We start from the raw sequence: 24424 nt of genomic DNA on the forward strand, positions 1-24424 counted from the left end.
CTAGGGCCTAACTCATATTTTTAGATTTTCAGATTCTGCTAACACAATAAAGTATCCAGTATGTCATTCTTTTTGTATTCACAGTTCGAAATATTAATGAAAAACTCTTTTCTCACAGTGCTTTTTTTTTTTTTTTTTTTTTTTTTTCTGAAGCTGTATACTGTGCAACAAACCAGCCACGAACTAAGGAGCCAAGTAACAGAAAAGGCAAAATGCAGCTTTTCTGTTTCTGCAGTATCACAGAAACGCTAAACTTGTCATAAGTTGAGTAATGCAGACACGGCTTGTGTGATTTTATGTTTTAGACATTGACTGCACCTTTTCTGGAATCAGGGCTTTAAAATTAGAGGAAGAAATATAAAACTGAACAGTCCCAAGCTTCTCCTGCACTGGGTCTTCTCAAAGCTTAAATCCATATAAATTTTATTTTCAGGCTCATACAGTCTTCTGCCTGCCACTCCACTGAAAGTTGAAATGGTGCATTGCAGGACACCGTGTGTACTGCATCAGCTCCTGGAATGAAAAACAGCCTTAAATATAAAAGATCATTTTAAGTGTTAACTGGTGTTAAGCAACAGAGGGGGAATTGCTATATTCAATAAACAAATCAGTTGAGCAATATGACGATTGGAAGCTATGCAGACATGACTTTAATGGTTTTTAAATTTTGAACTGCAATTAGTATTCTGCTTTATTATGTATGTTAGGTCTCATCATGGTTCAGATTGCTGCATAACAAATTGTACAGACACGTGAGCTCTAGACCTTCTGATGTGCAATTTCACGATGTCTTCAAAATTTCATTCAATTTTGCATATTAATTAATTGTTTTTTATGGCAGTCAACTCTTAAGTGTTTCATTAATTTTCAACATAAGACACAAATCTAATGATTTTTTCCAGTCAAAGACAAACAGATCAGATCAAGAGTAATCCCATTGAGCTCTGAGGTTCAAAGTAGTGATCACTATGGTCTTTCAGTTATAGACCAGTGACCCTTTTGAATAGTATCCACATATAATTAATATAAGCATGTCTTAATAAACCATATGCTCATTCAGCTGTTCTCTGCTGTATTAATAACAAGGCTGTCCCCTAAGGGACTCCAAAATGAATGTATATTAGACATATGTATCCTAATAACCAGAAGGTAACACAGTTGTACTTGACTTACGTTAGATAAGTATTTAATACAACATTATTTTAATGACTTTAACAAAACATATGTGCCTGTCAACTCAAAAATGCCATTTACGGAATTGAGGATAAGCTGAATACTGGGATAACAAACCCTCACAAATGCCCTTCCCTTCCACTATACATTAATAACAAATGAGATTCAAGGTAATTTGTTTTTCTAATTCTGGGACAAGTTTTCTTACCTCAAAAAAAGGGGAAGTGACTATAAGGCAAAGTGCAACATGGCAAAACCTCTGAAAGCATCAAATAATTTCAGATTTCATTTGCTGTTGCTCATTACCTTATGATATGGACTATAATGGGATATTCTTCTTCACAGTAACATCTTGCTATCTGCACATCTGGTACTTCTTTCAGAGATCCTCACTGTGTCAATGATCAGGTCCCACAGCAGCTATCTTGCATGTAATAAACCTAGATGAAAATTCATGAATAACATTTTCTTACACTGTTTTTAACTAATGTCTTCTTTCCCCTTCCCGGTGCCATTTTTTAAGTACAGACATGTTGTTTGTGAAGTGAACAGAAGGTTCACTCTATTTTATTTTTCTTTGTCTTTTCTGCCACGTAGGATGAACATGGGTATACTGAGCAATGGAGAAACTGTATGAGTATTTGGGGGAAACCCCAATTAATAGGCTCACATTGGGCGAAACTTGCAATCGTCATTCCACCCACTATATAGCTCTGCCTAATATGATAGAGCACACAGGAAAGCTCAAAGTAACAGCTCCAGTACACTGAGCAGATGTGACTCCGTCACAGTGAGGGTGACGGAGCACTGGAACACGCTGCCCAGGGAGGTTGTGGAGTCTCCTTCTCTGGAGATATTCAAGGCCCATCTGGATGCCTACCTGGGCAGCCTGCTCTAAGAAACCTGCTTTTGGCAGGGGGGTTGGACCCGATGATCTTTTGAGGTCCCTTCCAACCCCTTCAATTCTGTGATTCTGTGATCCCCACCTTACAAGATCCAGTGATAGTTACTTGTTGTTTTGAATCAGATGAAAAGCAGCTGTTAAGCTGCTTTTTCTTTAAAAAAAAAACAAAACAAAAAAAAAAAAACAACACACACTGTTCTGCAACAAACGGTAAATAATTGTTAAAAGGGGAATATTGTGAGCAGTTCTCCAGATAAAATGCTTTTGTTTATCATTAATTTGTAACAATGCTTGCAAACTTCAGAAGAAGATGCAGGAATCATACAGTAATGAAGCCTAAATATTCTGATCAGAACAACTGCAGCAGGTTAAACATCTCCACTGGGCTAACTTAGCTGAATTGAAATGTCTGGTCTCAATTGCTTGTTTCTGTGTTGTGCTTTCACCAGCTGACATGAGGAAACTTCTTTTCGTGACAAAAGACAAAACATTTCTGCCAGCTGAGGTGACATTGTGTTCATTCAATAATGATACAAGGCCCTGAGGTTCTTCAGCAAGAAAGATAACAAAGAAAATCCTCATTAACTAACTGCAGAAGAATGAAGGTCAACCCACAGAGAGAATTTCATGCTTACATGTCAGTTAGAACATTTGTTCTTCATTAATTCTTTAAACCCAAGCTGGGATATCATCTAGTAGCATTTTAATGTCTTGTACTCCATCAGAAACAACTCTTAGGATGTTGTTTTCTTTGTACAATATATAACAGGCCGTTTATATAAGCAGTTGACTTCACATCATTGAGAACTAATAATGCTTTAGGATTGTTACGTGACTGGATATAATACAGGTAATAATAGTTTGAGATTTCAAGCTGAAATACATTAGGAGTGCCATAATATATTTTAAGAAAAAAAACTCACTATATGGACACATAAAAATACTACCACTGTTACTGTTTGGGCACTAGTTATAGTCATATTTTTAAGTGTTGTGTGCTGAATAATAACACCATATTTCTGTCAAGAGTGTATTCCCCACAGAGCAGTATAATTTCATGCAAGATACTATATTTAAAAATATGAATTAGTGAATATTACTGGCAAAACCAAAGCAGAAATACTACCTATTTTTTCTTACAGTACTCACAAAATTTTGTGTAAATTGTGTAAAATTTCAGATTTTATTCTGCTTCCAAGGATTAGATTCTGCATGAAACAGGATGGTAAATGTGAAACTTAGGAAGGCTTCCTGCAATGGATGAGTATGAGCAAAGACCTCCATCTGGTTGTACTCAGAAAGTCAGAAGATTCCACCTATAGAGCAGCACTGGCAAAACAAAGTAGTAATGCGTTATGTTACAATGGTTGACTAAACTGAAGCAGTTAATGGAATTCCCATACTTTCCATCCCTCCAGTTCTAGTAAGCTCCATTTACAAGACAGTAACATTCAAAATCTTTGCAGCTACTTGTAATTTTGCCTTCCCTCTATTCTGTACGACTGTTCTGCATCTGTTTTTATTTTAATTTACATACTTCAGTCAGAGATATCTGAGACATCAGAAAAGGGGAAACTGACAAATCATTACAAATGATATACTGCCAAAAGTAGAAAGATGTTGGAGAGATGGCAGAAAAGCATGAGTATTTTAACCGAATGTCCTGTTATTATTTCATCCAAATCCTCAATGAGGTATCTTAAATGTCCCTTTTATCCAGTGTCATCCTGGTACCAACATACTATTCAATGATCACTGTGCAAATAAAGAAGTATTCTTGTTTCTACGCTGACTGTTACTGATTTGTTTAGGCTTTAATCTTCAGGTGAGATTAGATTCCTAGATCAGCACAGAACCCCAGCAATTTCAGGAAACAGCCTGTCAGTGAAACTTACTGATTAGCATACTGTCTAGTCTAACACTGGGAAAAAATAGTATGATTCTTTCCCTCCATATTCAAATCATAAATCTAGTAGTTGTAAATGTTATAAGAAGAAAGCTGAGAAATAAATTTTAAAATAACAGAACACTAAGGGGCCTGAAACAAAACAGACTTCAAACTCAGTTCAACCCTGCTATTCTAATCCAAACGAATAGTGAAGCAAAGTGTCTATTTGCATCACAGATCATGAAGCAGGCTGTAGCCTTGAGTGGGCTTATCTAGCTGACTTTTAAAATGTTTCCATTCAACCTTGTCCACTACAAAATCTTTGGTCCAATACCCTTGTTTCTGCTGTCAGGCAACACTGTGAACATGACGTTTTTTCTACACTCCTGTGCACCTGTAGAGTTCTCTTGCCTGTTCCTCTGTCAGCCCAGCAGACAATTGCTCTTCTCTTTCACATCTTTTTATTAGGAAGGCAGCAAATTAGATGCTGCTCTCTCTTCCCAAACTTATCCTGATTGGCTTGAAAGGAGATCCTTGAGTCACCCTGCCACATCTACTTCACAACAAGGCACCTGACACAGTCTTAAAAAGAACAGGAGTAGTATCCTGTGATTTTCCCTTTCCCAGACAGCAAATGGTACATTAATTCTACCTCAGCATTTTCCTCTGATGCTGCCTGGGGTCTTCATTACATGGGTGGCCTCTCTTTTGGTACTCTACTTTTCAGAATGGCCAAAACACCCCTTTATGGAATGCATTGGTCCCTGCTACTCTATCATACACTGCTAGAGTAAACTAAGTAAATTAAGAAACAAAAATTAATGGTGAAATAAAATTACCATTAGATTTAGGCAGTGTGTGTCCATCTCAGCTGGCATTTATACATTCCTTACATCTCTTTCATAATAAAATTCACAGATAAGCACCTCTCATACGTACTAATTTACAAAAAGAGAACTGTAGCAGATGATTCATTCTGTGTATATATGTAGTTCATATGTATTATGAAGTGTAGCTCATAGTTTAGATAAAAGCCTGTTCTGTTCTAGCCTTTTTTTCAAGTTGATCAATGAAATGACTCTACAAAGGGGAAGAGCACATAGGTGAAGAACTGTTGCCTACATCACAGATACAGAAGCTTCCTTATTTTCTTGTCTTGTGCTTGCATAGTTTAGGCACAGGATTTGGTTCACCTTCTTCTCTGCTGAACAATTATGAAGTAGTGCCTGGTCTACTTAGCAAATGGTGCAATTTCCTCTTTCACTTTTATTCATTTATTTATTCTATAATGAAGAGAAAGCTCTCAGAGTGAGTGAGCAATTACCCAGGACTTTCCTCTGGGATCTCTCTGAAAGTAAGAAACAGAGGCACTCAGACATGATTCCGATCCACCTTTGCTAACTGCCAGCAGCAGAGCCAATTTGAAAAGCTTTTGACATATCCAAAGGTCTTACAGGCTCTCACATGAGTTAAGTATGTTAATGCTTTCCTAGTCAAAACACAAGATGCAAAGTTCCTATTGAATACATCCAGTAATTGCTAACAGATAATAAAAGCATGTCAAAAGTTCATGGTCCATCCCCCAGTTTATTTTTTTTTTAATAATACTTCAAAAAATCACCTGATTTTCCTAATAGCCCGAAATTTTATGACAAGATTATGAACTTAATTGTGAAAATACCAAATTTAAAATATACCTTGATCTAGTTTTCTACCAATAAAAATAAATTTCTACCAATAAAATTAAATTGATGTTTTTAAATAATTTGATCTGAATTTTGACAAAAGCAAGCAGGGCTGGTTTGTCTGCTTGTTTTTGGGGGAGGGCTGGTGGGCAGACAGATGGGATACAGAAACATTACATTAAAAATACAAGTTAAAAGATGCAAAAAAAAACCTTATTCAGTTACATGAAGGTACGCACTCAGGTTATTTCTGAACCAGTGATTTTCTGAATCCTAACCAGCTATTCTACACCCACTGCAAAACACAAACCTTTCCAAAGTGGAAAATCATTCCTTTTCTCCTGCTGTAAAAATGGAAGTAATATTCTTTTGTTATTTTCAAAGATAATAATTCATACTAGCAAAGCAAAACAGAATACAAAAATTCTTCATAAAATATCACAACATTTAATTTTATATTAAACAGGGGCAAGAAAGAAGATCCTGGCAACTACAGGCCTGTCAGTCTCACTTCAGCGCCTGGTAAAATTACGGAAGTTATTCTGGGACTTACTAAAAGACATGTAAAGGACAACGTGGTCATTGTTAAGAGTCAAAATGGGTTCACTAGGGGAAGGTTATGTCTAACAGACTTAATTTCCTTCTATGAAAATATCACCCAGCTAGTTGACCAAAGGAAACCAGGAGGTTAATCTTCCTGGATTTCAGTAAAGCTTCTGATACCCTCTCACAGTATCCTTCTGGACAAAATGACCAGAATACAGTTAGATAAAAGCATAGTAAGATGGGTGAACAATTGGCTGATGGATCAGGCGCAGAGGATTCTTGTAAATGGGGTTACATCAGGCTGGCAACCTGTCACTAGTGGGGTTCCCTGGGGCTCCATTTTAGGATCAGTCCTCTTCAATGTTTTCATAAACAGTTTGTATGAAAGACTTAAAGGGCTTTTGAGCAAGTTTGCAAACAATACCCAACTGGCTGGAGCTGCTGACTCCATCAAGGGTGGTGAGGCCTTGCAGTGAGATCTGGACAGATTAGAGAGCTGGACAATCACCAACAATATGAAGTTTAACAAGAGCAAGTGCCAGATTCTGCACCTGGGAAGGGGCAACCCTGGTTGGGGGTTTTGATCAACAGCAAGCTGAACATGAGCCAGCAGTATGCCTTGGCAGACAGGACGGCCAACCTTATCCTGGGGTGCATCAGGCACAGCATTGCTATCTGGTCAAGGGATGGGACTGTCCTGCTCTGCTCTGCACTGGTGCGGCCTCACCTCAAGTATTGTGGGCAGTTTTGCGTACCACAGTATAAGAAAGATATAAAACTGTTAGAGTGTCCAAAAGAGGGCAACAAAGACGGAAAAGGGTCTAGAGGGCAAGACATATGAGGAGTGGCTGAAGTCCCTTGGTTTGTTCAGCCCATCCCAGCCCAGAGCAGGCTGAGGGGAGGCCTCATGGCGGCCTGCAGCTCCCTCACAGGGGAGCGGGGGGACAGGCGCTGAGCTCTGCTCTCTGGGGACAGCGACAGGACCCGAGGGAATGGCAAGGAGCTGGGACAGGGGAGATCTGGGTGTGCAGTGGTCACAGACCTGAGCCTGCTGAGTTCAAGAAGCATTTGGACAATGCTCTCAGACACATGGCCTGATTTTTGGGTGGTCCTGTGTGGACACTGAAGTTGGACTTGATGATCCTTTTGCTCCCTTCCAACTTGGATATTCTGTGATTTTATGGTATTATTGGATAAGAGTATGGATTTCATGGAATTTATATATTGAGTTAAGAAAAGAGTACATTTATTCAATATACTGAGCCAAATTCTCTATTGTCTTGCCGTTCTTGTATAGCTATACAAAGGATGTTAAGAAATACTGCTACAAATACAATCTACAACAGTTTACAGCCTGCTGTTTACAACCTAAGATATAAGACTATACAGAAAGTATCAGTTCTAATTCACATACATTTAAAGAGATTTGAGAAACAAGTGTAAAGCTTTAGAAAATCCTAGCCAACATAAGACCTTTGTATACAAGTATTACACTATCTTGTGTTATTTTGGAATCAGATTTTTTCCTCTTCCATCAATCTAAGTCTATTTATTTATAAATTACCGGGTTATTAGAACCACTATCTTAGCTATTGTATTTAATTTTCAATCTGCATTACATTTCAATATCATAGTGGCAGACAAAGAGGGGGATGGTTCCATTTCTGTATCTTCCAGTTCTGTAAAATGAATCACAGTGTGAAAAATGAAGATTAATGGGCTTCATAATCATTTTGTTTTGCTAAAGCTAACTTGAATAAAACAGAAAAAGTTCAGATATGAAAACATCTTTGATATCTTTAGATAAAAATAAACATTGTACATAATTATGAGCTCATGCACAAATTGTCATTTTATTTTCTTTCATGCCTGTCTGAAGCATCATTCCCATATGCACACTGGATTTTCATGATAAACTCTTTCAAACTGCTAGCTACATGATATGCAGGAAAAGGTCTATGAGAAGATGAAGCATAGACTAGATCACTGCCATTCTGAGCATGTTAATTTAAGGATTCCATGTGTGTGTTGATCTTTCAATAGCCATTTTATTTCTTTACTTTAACTGAAGGGGAGGATGGTTTAACTTGGGATAGATACAGCAATTGTTACCCCCAGTTGCCTCTCTGAGGACTTCATGTGTTTGCTTTGTAGCTATTTAAGGGTCATAGTTTTGCTTTTGGACTTCAAAGTCATGGAAATAAGCCTCCCCATCACCTGTTGGCATCATGAAAATGCTGGTAAACAAAATGGGCAGAAGTTTGGACCTTTTCTTCTGAGATGAAAACCACTCTGTTGTATGACATACAAGTAGCATTTAATCAAGTGTGATCCAAATTAAAACTGCTACAAAACCAACTGTATGTTTCATGCATAATCCCCATTAATTATAAAAAGGGTAAAACCAGAATTAAAATTATTTAAGACAAAAGCCAAAGACTATTTGGTTCCTCACTGTCTGAAAATTACTGTACCAGCATTTTGTGTTTTTTTGAGTCTTAAGTTGTGGAATTTCTTTTAACCTGGTCCTATTTGATAGGAGACTAGGCACATTTTAAAATTTTCAATACACAATAAAGAAAGAGAACAGGTGATATAAAATAATGTATTTTATACCTGTTCAGCTTCTTGTAGTTTCTCCGGACCAATGACCTTAAATTAACAGAATGATTGCCCAAAAAAAGTCCTGTACCACAACTCCAACACAGTCCAGCATTGATCCAGTGGAACCCTCTTTCTCACTGCTACAAAGTCAATATACATTTGATCCACCAACTTCTGCTTTATTTCTAACTTGGTCACCGTATCTGTTATCATGCTGTTCTGGCATGTTGAACACTACCCTCCAGTAATAAATTGGGGAATGCTACACATCACAAATATATGTGGTATTGTACTACATTAGGCAGGAAATACTGCAGAATCACATTTTCACTGAAATCTTGAAGAATCTCATTTTCCTTTCTAGCAAAACAACACTGAACCCATAACATGCACTAAGTATAATTCAGATTTTTGTGACTGCTGGCTGAGCACCAGCCCATGAGAATGATAACTATTTTACTATTTCCAGCATCTGGCACTAGGAAAACTTTTATTTTAATTTGTTTTATGTGCCTTGACATCACCTCTGATAACCTGCTGTAATTAGATGTTTCATTTTCTAATAGAAGCAGAATGTGATATGCAGTTTTTAAAACGTGCAAGAGATGGCGTGAAGTTCTGACCTGAGATGGCCTGTTTCTAACCTCAGCTTTGGCTGCCTTACCTCTGTAATCATTTGGTAACAGTTTGTCATGTTTTCAGGGTGACACCACTACATGAATATTTGTGTGTGTATATATATATATATGTATATATATATATACTCATCAAAGCAAAGAAGCACTGACTTAAGGTTTTGTTCTCTGCAAAAAAGGAATCTTTTTTTTAGACCAGCTATAGATTCATAGTGTAACAAATCAGCCATTTTTCTGCAACTCTGTTTTTTCCTGGTACAATAAAGAAAGTAAATTCTTTTTCTTCTCTTTGTCGATTTAACTTCATATTCTCTTGTAAGGTGACGGTCCCTCACCACAAATATGCAGAGATGCTTTTAGAAACTACTATAAGAATAAAATATGAGCACTGAACAGACTGTCCTAAAATAGGCTGAGCAGATATATGAGGAGGCCCCAAGTCCATTTTATACTGCAGGAAAGACTCAGATAGCTCTTAAACATTACTGCATTGGAAAAGTGCAAAGCTTAGCCTGTTAATTGTAGTCATTCAATGTGTCTGTATTAGCCATGGTGCAGTATACTGTATGCCAAATGATTAACATTTATCTGTAACACATATGCAGACAAAATAAATATATATAAGCTTCCAAGCATATGGACAACTACAAAAAAAAAAATTAATTTGAAGATTATATGAGGCTGTACAAAATCAAGCATGTGAGCTGTGGCTCACTGATAGCAGAGAGAAGTTGTGGAAGCTTCTGTCCTCACTAACCATGGCTATGATATCTGATGGAATGAGACTCCATGGCTGATGAACTCCTCAGGATAAAAAATACCACATAAATTCAAAGAGATGTCAATAGTAATGAAAAGTGATTAAAGAAAACTAAGACACCCTCCTGTATAACACAGATGTAGTATTATATTCTCATAGAGAGATTTTTTTGAAGTTTTCCAGGAGGCACTGGTGGATCAATAAAGAGTAGAATTAATCCCTAAAACACTGGGAAACGTGAAGCTCAGGCTTTCATTTATCTTGCACTCTTGGTGTTGCACCACGTATATCAGGGATCTGACAGCACTGTGTGATATTGCTGCTGCACCATCTGTGCAGCAAATGCACACCTAAGCTCCAGGGAAATGCTGGAGGGATGGAGTAGAATTTTTAACTCAGTGTATCTTTCTGAATATTTTATGGATTCTCATTGCTAACCCAACATTAAAATATTGCTAGATATTGAACATTAACAGTAAATGTGAGGATAGCCTCTTTGGAAATAGCATTGGTTTTGTGGATACATACAGAAAGAAACCCTATCTTGGAGAAGATGTCTGGTGCTTTGGCACTCAGCTAATGAGATCCAAATTTCATCTATCATGTTATTATATATCAGACATAAACGAGGCAGATACTCAGAACAATGGGCAAAACCACAGCATTGAGCAGAATATTTGATACAGGACCTTTCACTTGACATAGTATTTCAGGAAAAATGTCCAAGTATTTGATCTTTTGACAGACACATTCTCTGTCATGCAAATAAAAAAAAATAATAGTTGGTCTGACTAAACCTCTGCCTGAATCATGTAGACTTATAGTGTAAGAGATTCTCTAGAAATTTGTATACTATGTGACTTTCTTTTAAATTTTCTGGATTTATATTTCCACTGAATTCCCTATAATAAATTTAAAGTTGAAGATTCTATTCACTATTTCCAGAGAGAGCAAACAGAAATTTAGTTATTCTCTCATTTGAAACAAACAAACAAATTTCTCACATACTTTCTTATATACAACTGCAGAATCTCAGTAAGTGTTCCTATTACAAATGAGCAAATAATTACTCAGGTGCTCTTCTACTAGTACTTGCTTGGTGTTTAATGTGAAGCTAAAAGGTAATACAAGATGACAAACATGTTTTTCTTTGGACCTTGTAATGATAGGATATATAAGGTTTTTGGATAGAACTTCATATGAAGAATAAATAGAAGTAATCCCAATGAGGAACCTGAAGAACTGACTGGACTTTCAAGCTGCAAGTCCTGTGGGAGATGGCCCTCTCTGCTTGCCTGGCTACAGGCAGCACAGAAGAAGCAAAGAGGGGAATTGATTTGTCAGGTTGTTGCAATAAAAATAGTTAATTTTAGTAGTGTTTTGGTGTGTGTGTGTTTTTTGTTTGTTTGGTTGGTTTTTAATCAGATTTTAAAGCTGACATATATTTGTATTTTAATGCTCATCTGCTATCAGAAAAGAAATGGTTCTACCATGCCTAATCTACACGAAGTTTAAACAGTAAATGGAAAAACAATGAGAAAAGTAAAAGGAGGTTCCTTGATAAAGCTCAATCAATATGTAGCCATAAAAAGGAAGCTGCAACACAATTATTGTTGTGTATGACTCCAAAATAAGTCCATCAGGAACTCACAGGTTTTCTTCTCCTCTTCAGAAACATTGCTTCAAACAATTTCCACTGCTCTGAGGATTTCCACCCTGTTTTTTCAGTTACCACTTAGAGCTTACATTATCTCAATCTACCTCCTACCTACAAAAAGCTAATTACTGATCTCACTTAAGCCCATAAGCAGTGCTTACATTAACCAGGGGTCATTAAATATCAAGAAAAAATCCCTTCTTCTCCACATGGCTGGAGGGTTATCTCTACACAAGATGTTCAGCACTTGTCAGTCTGCAAAGAAGACTTTCAATCACTGTGCTTTAACTTTCTTTAAAAATGTATAATGTATTACACAAGAAGCGTTGGCAGCTGTAGGCACTATTACTGATAGATGCACTACATTCATTTAGGTACTCTAGGACAACACAGCTTAACTCTCTAGGTTTCATCACTCTACACTTTACATGTATATCTTATACATGTTTTCTGAAGTCTCTGGTATGATCTTTTAAAAGTAAATGTATATTTAGGATATCGAATTTAGCTCCTTTAAAAGGGATGAAGTCGAGTACCCAGCATGAGTCCCTTGAAGGCCATGAGTAATTAGTAATAATACCTTGAACAGCATGAGTAATATTTTTCATTTTAAAAACATCCTGTGCTTGTGAGTTGAAACTGATTCTGTAGGATCATTATGCATTCAAGATCTATTTCTTGTTAAAAATGTTAGTTAAAAATGAAGACCAACAATTCACTGAAATATGTTGTTTGTTTGTTTGTTTGTTTGTTTGTTTTTCAGAAGGTTATCCCTTGGAAATCAGGGTTACTGCTGTGGAAAGATGGGACTTTTTCTTCCTTCTGTGTAATCTGGTCGAGTAACTTAGTCCAAAATGTTATGCCTCATCTGAATGAATTACTGAGCAGATGAAAAAAACAACACTCATACAACCCTCATACCAAACATAGTAACCTTAGAGGTCTCTGGATGGGAACATGGGGAACCAACATCTACATTTCTATGAAACTATAAATACATACGAATGTATTATATATTATATACATTTTTATGTATATAATGTATGTATACATTATATATGTATATGTATGTATTATATAAGGATTAAAAAATTTAAAAAATATATTTAAAAAGGACACAGTTCCTTCTGTTTTTCCAGTGTATTCTTTCAAGAGGAGAGTTTTGCAAAGCCGTCACTTCATTATTTTCCTGTGTGTACATCACCTATTTGTCAGTGAGTGCGTTCAGGTTTGAAAGAAGAGATGGATTACGAACAAACTAACTCCTGCTTTCATGCAAAGCATAAATAAGAGCGTGTGGGAGAAAAAGAATGGTTATTTTACATAAAATGTGCTGAAAATGGACAGAGAACTCAGAAACCCTCATCCCTTCTTGCCACGGTGGATGACATAGGCAAAACTAGCTTGACACAACCTGTATTTTTAAGTGATATTTGACAGTGCACAAAAATATTTTACATCACCTTTCAACGCTGTTCAGACTCACAATGGAATACCATATTTCATGTTATAAGTAGTGTTTCAGTCCTATCAGTGATTTCATTTCTAATTAGATCTCAATGTTCCATTAAACCTGAAGCACCTTCCAATATTAATTTCTGCAAAAGACAACAAGCCAAGAAATCTATTATTTACCTATTTGTAATCATGGTTCTTTTATAATCATAATCACAACTCATTCCTTTATTTTCTCATTTGTCAGGAAATGCATTAAGAAAAATTAGATTCATTCATGGTTAAACAGCAAAATAACAGCTAGTGCAAAGGCAGTAATGACCAGATTTGAAGATGTCTGTGAATTCTTAAAGCAAGATTGCTACCAAAAACACTCACTATGCAATTCACAGGTTATTTTTGGTCTGTTGCCCATTTTATGAATGGCCTATTCTTCTGTTTTTATTAATATTGTTGACTAGCTACAACAGGTGACATTTTTATCCCCTTAGGCTGTCCATTATCCAAATGAAGGGCCATCTGGAAAGGGATTCTGTTCACTGAAAAATGTGACAGAGCTGATGGCTTTTTAACTGCAAGTCATCTATGATTGCTGGTAAACACTGAAAATTAGCATTGATCCCCCTCAAATGAAAAAAACAACAATAAAGTACTTCAGACAGGCTTATGGAAACACCTTCTCAGCAGATGTGCATGCTAATTAATAATTGTAGATGGCAACCCTTCCTCATTTTTGTAAATTAATGCCAGTTGAATTCTCTAAAACAAATAAACATGACTACAGATGGGGCAGCTACTTGTATATGCCCAATACAGCATATGTAGATTAGGAAACGAGGTGGGCCTGAAATCTCTGCCATACTATAACACAGGTAGTAGACAAGCACCATTACCATAACCCGCCACACTCAGAAAATCAGATAGCTCATCCTTTTGCCCCATCAGGTTACATTCTGGGAGCGTTTCCAATCCTGGAGGTAGATGCCATGCTTCCTCTCATTTTTGAAGGCATTCAGTACAAAGAATTCAGTACAGGCCGGGATGTCAAGGAGTCATCCACCCAGCTGTAGAATAAGACTGGTGCTATTTGGGTATTGATATTGACCCTAAAAATTGTGTTTTGCACCACTAGTGGAAGAATGGTGATAATAGAAAGTTAAAATACACACCACTCATCTGTCTTCCAGCAGTATAGTTTATTCTAAGCTGATGAAAATGCATCTGTAATGAATACACCTACCAAAATGATTTGAAAACAGCTTTTGCTTTGATGGAATGGAATCAAACTCACTAAGACAATCCCCTCAAAAAACTTAGATACAGTCTGACATATCCTGACAAATATGAAACCCACTATGAAAAACAGCTGTTAAGATCATAAGCAACAGAAAATAGTTTCATAGTTACCTTCTGAACTGAGATATCATTATAAACATGTAGGCTATGAAGCTGTGCAACATCTAGTAATTAAGAAATATCGGTCCCATTTAAATTGGACACTAACTCATTATCTTTGGAGCCACTAACTGGAAAACATGTTTGTTTTGGGTTTGGGTGGTTGTTTTTTTCGATCATCTGTGATGAGAACAACAATATTCAATATTTACTCAATTATTTTAGTCTGGCACTGAAAACATTAAAAAGAAATCCTTCACAATATTTTGTGAACTTGAAAGACATTAAAGACTATACTTATCTTGACTTACAAATTCATACCATCAGAACCTATGAAAACAAGAGGACTAACAACTCTTGATTTGCTTCTGCCTACTTTCTCATACTGGAAACCATCTATGTCACTCTTTCTGATCTGGTGTCATCCTGAAGCTCAAGTGGCGTAAGATATCGTGATCTTCATTTGGCATGTGTGTGGCTGTGAGGCTTACACAATGTTAATACATCAAACTGGCTGCAAAGGAAAAGTTCCAAGGCAAAAAAAGACAAAGAGAGACAGAAAGGCAGAAAGAAATAAAAAGAAAGGAAGAGAAAGAGAGAGAAAGAGAGGGAAAGAAAATTAAGGAAGGAAGAAAGGAAGATAGGAAGGAAGGCTGGAAGGCAGGAAGGCTGGAAGGCAGGAAGGCTGGAAGGCAGGCAGGCAGGCAGGAAGGAACAGACAAAAAAACACAGTATTAATGTTGAGGCTTTCCAATGTACCATCAAATAAAAGTAATAGACTTTGTCAGAGCACAAAACATGAAAGAGTTTTAAAGTACTGTTCTGCACAACACAGCAAACAGAAAAATCAAATTATAGTCTGCTTGTCTAATATGAAGGCAGCATTATCAACAAACATCCTGCAGCTAGGAGATAAGATACTGAAGAATAAGAACTGTAAAATGGTTTATCATGCAACCAACAATGCCTAGGTAATTTGGACATTTCATATTTAATAAAAAACTATTTAAATCAGAAATCATCAGACCTGCAATAATGGAGCTTATTTATACTATGTTTGTGTCTCCAGCCAGTTACTGAATTCTCTGTTTTTAAGAAATATTCTTTTAAAATGAAGGGAGCAAGTTAAATACTTGAGATTACTTTTAAATTAAACCACACAAATGGTACGAATAAAAGGAACCTCCTAAAGCATTCCATGATAATGGAGATAGCAACGGGCTAGCAGAACACTTGACTTGTTTTTCCACAGCAGATTTGAACTGCGTTGTAATGTAATGTATTGAAAATGATTTCTGGTCCTCCCTGATATCACAAATCATAACCTGTATAAACCCACATGAGCAATCAAAGATCCATTTGAGCTGTGATTCGTATGTGCATGTGTTCAGCGCTGCTACTACTCAGTGCTCTATAATCAGGACTGCAAACATTTTTCATTAGGTTCCCATTTCATTAAAGCTGTGAAAAGAAGGAGAGCTGGAATCACGTATAAAAAGAACAAAGTTAGTATATAAGGCCAGCATGCTCTCTAAGTCAATTTATTCCCGCTCTGTGTGTATATGTGTGTGCACATATATTCATTCTCAATTTCTAAGCATATAACATTTCATAGAGTAATCATGGAAGAAGTCCCCTGCTGCCGTTTCAAGAAAAGGTTTCTCAGTCTTCAAATCCAAATGTGCAAAGCAGAATCTTAGGTCCCATATTGAATATATCATGATAATTATGATCTCATTCTCCAAGACACCGTATTATGTAGGCGAATAGTACCTACTCAGTAGCATTTTCTCCTTCTTATTAAGATGGAATAGTTATTAATGCCACTCAATATATAAGTACATACAACGCATCTATATACTATTACCACATAAAAGACATAATTGGGCCATACACCAAGATGAAATTAAGAGAAGATAAGTACTCAAAGTCTCTCTCACAGATGAGTCGAATGGAGATTTAAAATTTAGTATTGTTTAGTAAGCAAGTAGGAATTACCCATCAGTTATAAAGTCTCTATTATGCAGTGAGGAAGAAATCCCGAATTAACATCTGAAAAAGTTAACTGAAAAAAAAAGTATATATATAGGAGCTGAGCTGGGACTCATCTTTGGCTAGAAGCTTCTTTCCCCAACTGTTATTTTTAACATTGCAATTCTGCATAAACGTGATGCTGTAATAGAAGATGAAAATAAGCTTTCATTCCAGGAAAAGTAATAAATATTTTGGAATATAAATACCATGCAGAGAAAAGAAACAGAAATGTGGTTATAAAACTACTAAATCCAAACAAACATTTTGCAAATCGTTTGCTTTTTAAATTTTCCACCCAAAAGGGTTTAGGTTGGAAAGATACTTTGAATCCCTTGGAAATGCCACGTGCCAGAAAGGAAACGTGTCTGCATTAATATCACTAACTTTACTAGTTCCTTCATCGACATTTTTCCAGCCACACACGAAATACTTTCTCCATAGCTGTGTAAGTAAAGTTCTAATTACTTGTAAAAGAATTTCAAGGATAATTTGTGCTCCTCTGCTACACATTTACAAAATATGCACCAATAAAACATTGGAACCTTGCAATTTTGGAAATTATTTTAAATGTTTTGTATTGTTTTGGGAAAGATATTCTAGAGAACAAGACATTTAAACACTTGAAAATTATTACTGACTTCCCTAGAAAATATTTGAAAATCAATAGGTCGAAACGGTAGAGAAGGAAGAGACTCCAGAAAATCTGACACATAGATTAAACACACTGTTCCTTTGCCTGTCTGAATGAAACAAGTACTTAACCAAAATTAGAGAAGGCTACCAGGTGGACTAAAGTTATATTTAAAAATAACAATTTAAAAGATATTTTCAGTAAAAGAAACCTGGAAATTTTCCTGTGCTGACATGAGAGTCACGGTACTAGATTTTCAAAAGTGAGTCATTTACTGAGCCAGACTTAAGAAACCAGATCTGACACTTGGTCTGGACTGTCTAAACAGTAGTCTACCATCCCTCCAACAGGATCTCAGGAAACTCTTTTATTGTCAGTTTGACAGAAACAGTAGCCCAGCTGGGTTACTTTTCAGACTTGTAGCATAAGCACTTACACCACCAGCATAGTTCTGCATTGCTCCAACCATGACTAGAGGAAGCAGAAAGCAGTGCAACACATAAAACAGTGTACACTTGGTACAGGCATTCCCTGAGTACCCAGAGCCAAGAACTGTGATGCCACTTACTCTAGTGATTTGCAGTTATTGCAAGAAAATTGGAAAATTTTAGAACTGTTTTTAGTGTAATGACAGCTTTTTCATAACGCTGTGATCTATTTATTTCAGCATTACCACTGGTGGTGTTCATTCCTCTATTTTCTATGTAGCCACTTGGAGATGTATTTTTATGTTCTTTTAAATCTTAGGCAGTTTGTAGATACAAATACACAGCATTAAGGTTCTGCATAAAACTTGACAGTTTGCTGCAATTTCCAGTGATGATGGCTTGCCATTTCTAAGCTACAGAAAGCATGGGCAGTGTTAGAATACTTAGGTTTTGTATCTTATTTTTACTGAATTCCAAAGGGAAAGACACACAGTGATTATTGATTACAAAACACAAAGTGAAAATTGGAACTTGTGTCACACACAGGCTGACACATCTGCTAAATAGAATCACAGAATCATAGAATCATAGAATATCCTGAGTTGGAAGGGACCCTTAAGGATCATCAAGTCCAACTCTTGACACCGCACAGGTCTACCCAAAAGTTCAGACCATGTGACTAAGTGCACAGTCCAATCTCTTCTTAAATTCAGACAGGCTCGGTGCAGTGACCACTTCCCTGGGGAGCCTGTTCCAGTGTGCAACCACCCTCTCTGTGAAGAACCCCCTCCTGATGTCAAGCCTAAATTTCCCCTGCCTCAGCTTAACCCCGTTCCCGCGGGTCCTGTCACTGGTGTTAATGGAGAAAAGGTCTCCTGCCTCTCGACACCCCCTTACGAGGAAGTTGTAGACTGTGATGAGGTCTCCCCTCAGCCTCATCTTCTCCAGGCTGAACAGGCCCAGTGACCTCAGCCGTTCTTCGTACGTCTTCCCCTCCAGGCCTTTCTCCATCTTCGTAGCCCTCCTCTGGACACTCTCCAACAGTTTCATGTCCTTTTTGTACTGTGGTGCCCAGAACTGCACACAGTACTCGAGGTGAGGCCGCACCAGCGCAGAGTAGAGCGGGACAATCACCTCCCTTGACCTACTAGCGATGCCGTGCTTGATGCACCCCAGGACACGGTTGGCCCTCCTGGCTGCCAGGGCACACAGCTGGCTCATATTCAACTTGCTGTCTACCACGACCCCCAGATCCTTCTCTTCTAGGCTGCTCTCCAGCGTCTCATCGCCCAGTCTGTACGTGCAGCCAGGGTTTCCCCGTCCCAGGTGCAGGACCCGGCACTTGCTCTTATTGAACTTCATGCGGTTGATGATTGCCCAGCTCTCCAACCTATCCAGATCCCTCTGCAAGGCCTTTCCACCCTCATTCGAGTCCACAACTCCTCCAAGTTTGGTGTCATCAGCAAATAGTAAGACTATGTCTGACTGTAATTTTTTACTTGAGTTAGAATTTAAAATCTACTTTATTTCTTGCATATTATCTGCATAACGCAACCAAGACCCTATTTTGCAAAGCAGTTACAGCTGATGAAGGGACAAAGGGTTAACATTTACCATTTTGATTCTTGCTCCCCAGTTCTCAGAGCCCATACCAGAAAGGAAAGATGGAATTAGTATAATGTTAAGCAGAGAGAGAAAGAGGTAATAACTTGAATAGTAATTTAATAATTTTAACAATGGAGACAATACAATACATTTGGCTATGTATATATACACCCCTATAGCCACATATGCCAGGAAAACATAAATTCAAGAGCAATGTTCATTGAAGAAAATATTTTTTTGCTATGGAAAAAATAAATGAAAAATATTCATCAAGGTTTCTATATAGAGCAGGAAGATACCTCAAAACCTTGGGTGGTCATAAACTCCATCTCCCTCAACAAGGCAGGATAAGCTATATCAAAATGATTTCTGACAGCTGTTTCCTTAATCTGTTCTTGCAAATCTCCAGTATGAGAAAAAGTCTGCAGCCTCCCAGGATGACATATATAAGTGCTTAACTACTATTGCAGTTAGAAAAGTGGGTTTTGGTTGCTTTTCTTTCCTGCTGTCCAATCTAAAGCTCCCTCACTGAAAAAGAATCACATTACTTACTGTCCTATCCCCTAACCTGATCTGCAATGGACATGGGGAACAATTTATTACCTTCCTTTTTGTGATAACCTGTATTCCTTTTAAGACTGGTATCCTCTCTCATGTCAGCTGTATTTTTCAGTCTAAACAAGCCCAGTTCTGTTAATCTTTTCTGAGAGATCACATTTTCCCTGATCATGCCTGTTTCTATTGTCTGGACTGGCTCTCACCGCTCTGCTCTTTTCCTTGAACATTTAAAATCAAAGACCCTGCTGCAGCCGAGCTTTTCAGGACCACGAGTATTAGCAAGTCCCTCAAATTTGCAATAAACAGGGAGCAGTACTTTCAAAAATCCTAAAAGCCACTAAAAACCCGAGGCACACTTTTAATTCACAACACATGTATATTCAAATGCCGTGATTTTTAAACTAGTATGGCAAATGTTGAAGCAAGTCAATGAGACCTACAGCTTGCACCTATGTCAGCGATTTAGTGCTGCAAAAATTAAACAGGGTAAAATGAGGGAACAACTGAACTGGTAATGACTTCTCCTTGACAACAAACACAGCAGTGTGATTCAAAGATCGAAGCCGAAATTCCTTTAAGTGGTATATTCTTTATTGCAGCGCTGGATGCACGGGGGATCTCTCCACCTATCGTGCATACCCAAAGCAAAAAGCAGTCTTGAATTTATACAATCAATCTATCAATATTCTACAAGCACCTATACATATGCATTACCTATCCCCGCCTTCCCTCGCTTCTCATGCTAATTAGCCTTTTGGCACCTTGCGCCTGCGTAGAGCCTTCCAAGAATTGTGGGCAGGGGTCTTTGGGACGTGGGCAGGGGTCTTTGGGAGGAAGACCCCGAGTCTTCCTCACAGTGTACTTTTCACCTTTGGTCAGGAATCTGCTGAATTGGCATGTTTCTTAATTGCGAGAGCTGGTTGTTGCCAATTCTTCCGTTTGTTGTATCTTTATAATGAATTCCAATGTCCAGTTTTGAGATTTATAGTCCTTACGTTTGTTTCTCTGTCCGTCTGCCGCTTCCTTATCATGAGTTTCAGTGTCTTGTTTCGAGATATACAGTCTATGTCTGGGGATTGTCCTTGCCTCCCCAATGCCTCCCCAATACCTCCTTAATCAAGTGTCCAAAGGAAGAAACACCTGAAGCCTAAGCCTTTGACAAGTGTTGGGTTGGAGCTAGCTGTGGCAGAACTAGTGATGTAACTGTTTCTTCACACTGAAGTAAGGAATGTTCCAAGTTAAATGATAAGCCTTCAAAGTTGCCAAGTTTCACTATTAACAAAGTTGTCTCAGCAGCTCTGTACAATGCTGAACTACTTCATGATGCTCCTTCAGGTCTTCATCATATTTTTGATTAAAACCCAGAAGAAAAACTTGAATAGAATAGAATAGAATAGAATAGAATAGAATAGAATAGAATAGAATAGAATAGAATAGAATAGAATAGAATAGAATAGAATAGACCAGACCAGGCCAGACCAGAATAGAACAGAACATTTGAGTGTGCATATGAAAGAACCTGATTACATTAAACAAAAATACATTTTAAAAAATGGAAATGACTTTTTTTTTTATTGTTTATATGTTCCAGGCTTCATTACTTTAATATCAACTCTAACACATGATTTCTCATCCCTCTCTCAGCCATGACCTTTGCTATTACAATTTTGCACAACTACCATAGCAACCTCTGCACTGACTAATTGTTGATATATGTATTTTAGGACCTCAGCTACAAAAGTGCATGACTATATTAATTTTGTGCCTGGAAACACAAAACTATCATATGCAAAAAGCCCTTTTTAATCATCTTACACTTTGTCCAACGTAATTTTAATTCAGGTAATAGGACACGGATTTTGGTCCATGGGAGAACATTTCAAAAGTGCACAGTTACTACAATAATACACAGTAAATATGCAGTTATTAAGATCCAGTGATACTAAAATTCCTTTTTATTCAGTTTCATAGCACTAAATTTAAAGTAATTACTTGTGCTGAGCAAATTTCTTTCTTACTCTTTTCAGTCACAATTGTTCACAGATATGGGAAAATAATTTGTATAAAGTAAAACAATAAAAAATTGTAGTATTAAAACTGTAACTTCAAAAATTGAGAGAATGCATGGGGAAATTAATATAAAACAGAAATAGCTGTGCTTTTGTTTTGTTTTGTTTTCCCAGACTAGTAAAATGTGTAGACTTTCTTTTGCTACATTTCCTTGAATTAAGGTACTTTCATTACCACACAAGAAAGCTGCACTAGGGGACTGACCAGAAATAGCTCATTAGCCATAGTTAATGAAACAAGCCAAAATAAATCTTACTCTTCATTTGAAAGGCATTATTTTTGTTTAGATATTCAAGTTATTCAGTTGCCTGCATTTAAAAGGCTTTTTTTTTTTTGCTTTTTCATAAAAACAAGTCCACAAAAATTTTACCCCAGATCAGATTACTTCAGTGTATATGATGAAGTTCTCTCCATCTTTGTTGCAGCTGGCATCACAGGAAAGTATAGCTTAATTTACCATAGGATAAGTAGCCTTGCTGACTCCACAGAAAAGAATGAAGGCATGAAATTACTGTGTTAAATGAACTACAAAGGTTAGTGTTTTTTCTGGTTCCTGTGATATTAACTACAAGATTTAAAATGCCTTCAATTAAGTAACCTTGGAATTTTTCATTCAATAATATTAAAAACTTCCTAATTCGTGGCTTTCTATTAAAAACAAACTTTAGAATACCTGCTATTAAAGTGGGATAGAAAAAGTAGGATGTTTTGAAACAGCTCTGCTTTTACCTTTCTTCCCACAGGAAAAGGAAGTATGTGAAAAAATTCCTCACCACAGCAATATAGCTTCCAAGTGTCTCCCATGTTAAATTATTTGTAAAAAACCCTCCAGAAACACTTTTCAACAAAAAATAGCATTTTACTGAAAAAATCAATTTATTATTCAGGAATTCTTTTAATGAAAATAATGTGACTCAATCCTTCAGTTAATGTTATAAAAACTGCAGAAAATCTGAACAAAGTTGTTAACTGTCTCCATGTTTATAACTTCAGATGGTTGCAAAGCAGTTAACAAAACTGAGGATGTTCATTATTGCTCACATGACCTCTGGAAAGCAGGTTACCTTCATCAAAATGGCGATGGATTTAATGGATTTAGCCAAAATTTTGATTACATGTGCATGTATGTCATCACTTCTGGTTATGTCTTGGTTTCTTTTGGTTATGTCATCAGCCTCTTCCAAGCCAACATCAGGCTCATCTTGTCTGTGCTATCTCTATGCAGACACCTACACACCGGCTTATGTCAGTGCAATAGGCAAGAAGAAAAGGCAGGGCTGGACAAGGGAAGGCTCTCCTGCAGTTATCAGCCCTGCTACAACAGAGTAATAAAGCAACGTGAACAGCTGCCCAGCTGTAAGCATATGTCCTAGTGGAAATACAACAGAAACTGTGCTTTGTTTGGGGTCATGTATCTCTCACCCCCTCACTATCTATTACTTACTTCCCCCCCCCCCCCCCTATTAGCTACTTTCTTTGGCAATTTCCTTCACACCTGCAGCCCCTTTTTTAAAAGGACTGTTTAAAATTCCTGGGCCACTCATCAGACCACCATTTGCTGAATGTATCTTACAATACAGATTTGAGGGTGGAGATACAGATCTTAAATTGGTAAATAATTACATCCAAATTTAACCCAATGCATTCATGTAAACCCTAGGAATGCATGAAAAATCAGTGATACTTCTGTAATTTTTCCCTTTACTGCAACACTGGTCTCATGCAGTCTGTAGGACAGAGCTCTGAACAGTGAGAATCCTGAAGCATATACTTAGTGCGTCTTTACATCCATGAAGACCATAATTCTGCCCAAATTTTTCATAGACAAGGCTTTCAAAATAATATATATGAAGTTATTGTATTACTTCTCCAGAAACATATTCAACCATATTGCATTAATTATTAACTGCAGTGCAAAGTCTTACTAAGACTGATCTTGTCAATTAATAATGTGCACAACAAAATGAGATACCCAGTCATTGAGAAATATTAGACTAATACTTTGTTTGCTGTGTTGTTGTCCCATCTATCTCGATTAGTACTAAATACATGACAAAAAAAAAAAAAAAGAGAGAGAGAGAGAGAGAGAGACATTTTTATTAAGTCAAAAGGTCAAATAATTTGTGGATAAGACCCAGAGAGATCCCCCATTATGGTAAACTGTACAATGAGACTGTACATTCATTATTTATGTTGAATTTTTCCAGTGAGCATGCCTCCTAGAGGATGCCAAAATGATTTTTAAATGGAAAAGATAATGGCTGGAGGGTGGGGTGAAGGTAGAAACACATGCTGGCTAGCAGTCTGCTGGATAGGCTAGTGAGAATTATTATCTGATCCTAGATAAAAATAAAAGACTCCTTATTATAGCCACATGTAAATTTTAGGCAAAAATT

General features: G+C 37.1%; 1 long non-coding RNA gene across 1 annotated transcript in view; it reads right to left on the minus strand.

Moving 5' to 3' along the window:
- Positions 1-134: 134 nt before the first annotated feature.
- The window catches only part of LOC311444315, a 433519-nt gene continuing 409229 nt past the window's right edge, over positions 135-24424 (minus strand). Inside the window, exon 5 of the long non-coding RNA XR_014697807.1 lies at positions 135-1613. This is a non-coding gene — a long non-coding RNA (uncharacterized lncRNA). The remainder of the gene's footprint in view (positions 1614-24424) is intronic.

This window comes from Aythya ferina (assembly GCF_964211825.1).
Source record: "Aythya ferina genome assembly, chromosome: 14".
NCBI lineage: Eukaryota > Metazoa > Chordata > Aves > Anseriformes > Anatidae > Aythya > Aythya ferina.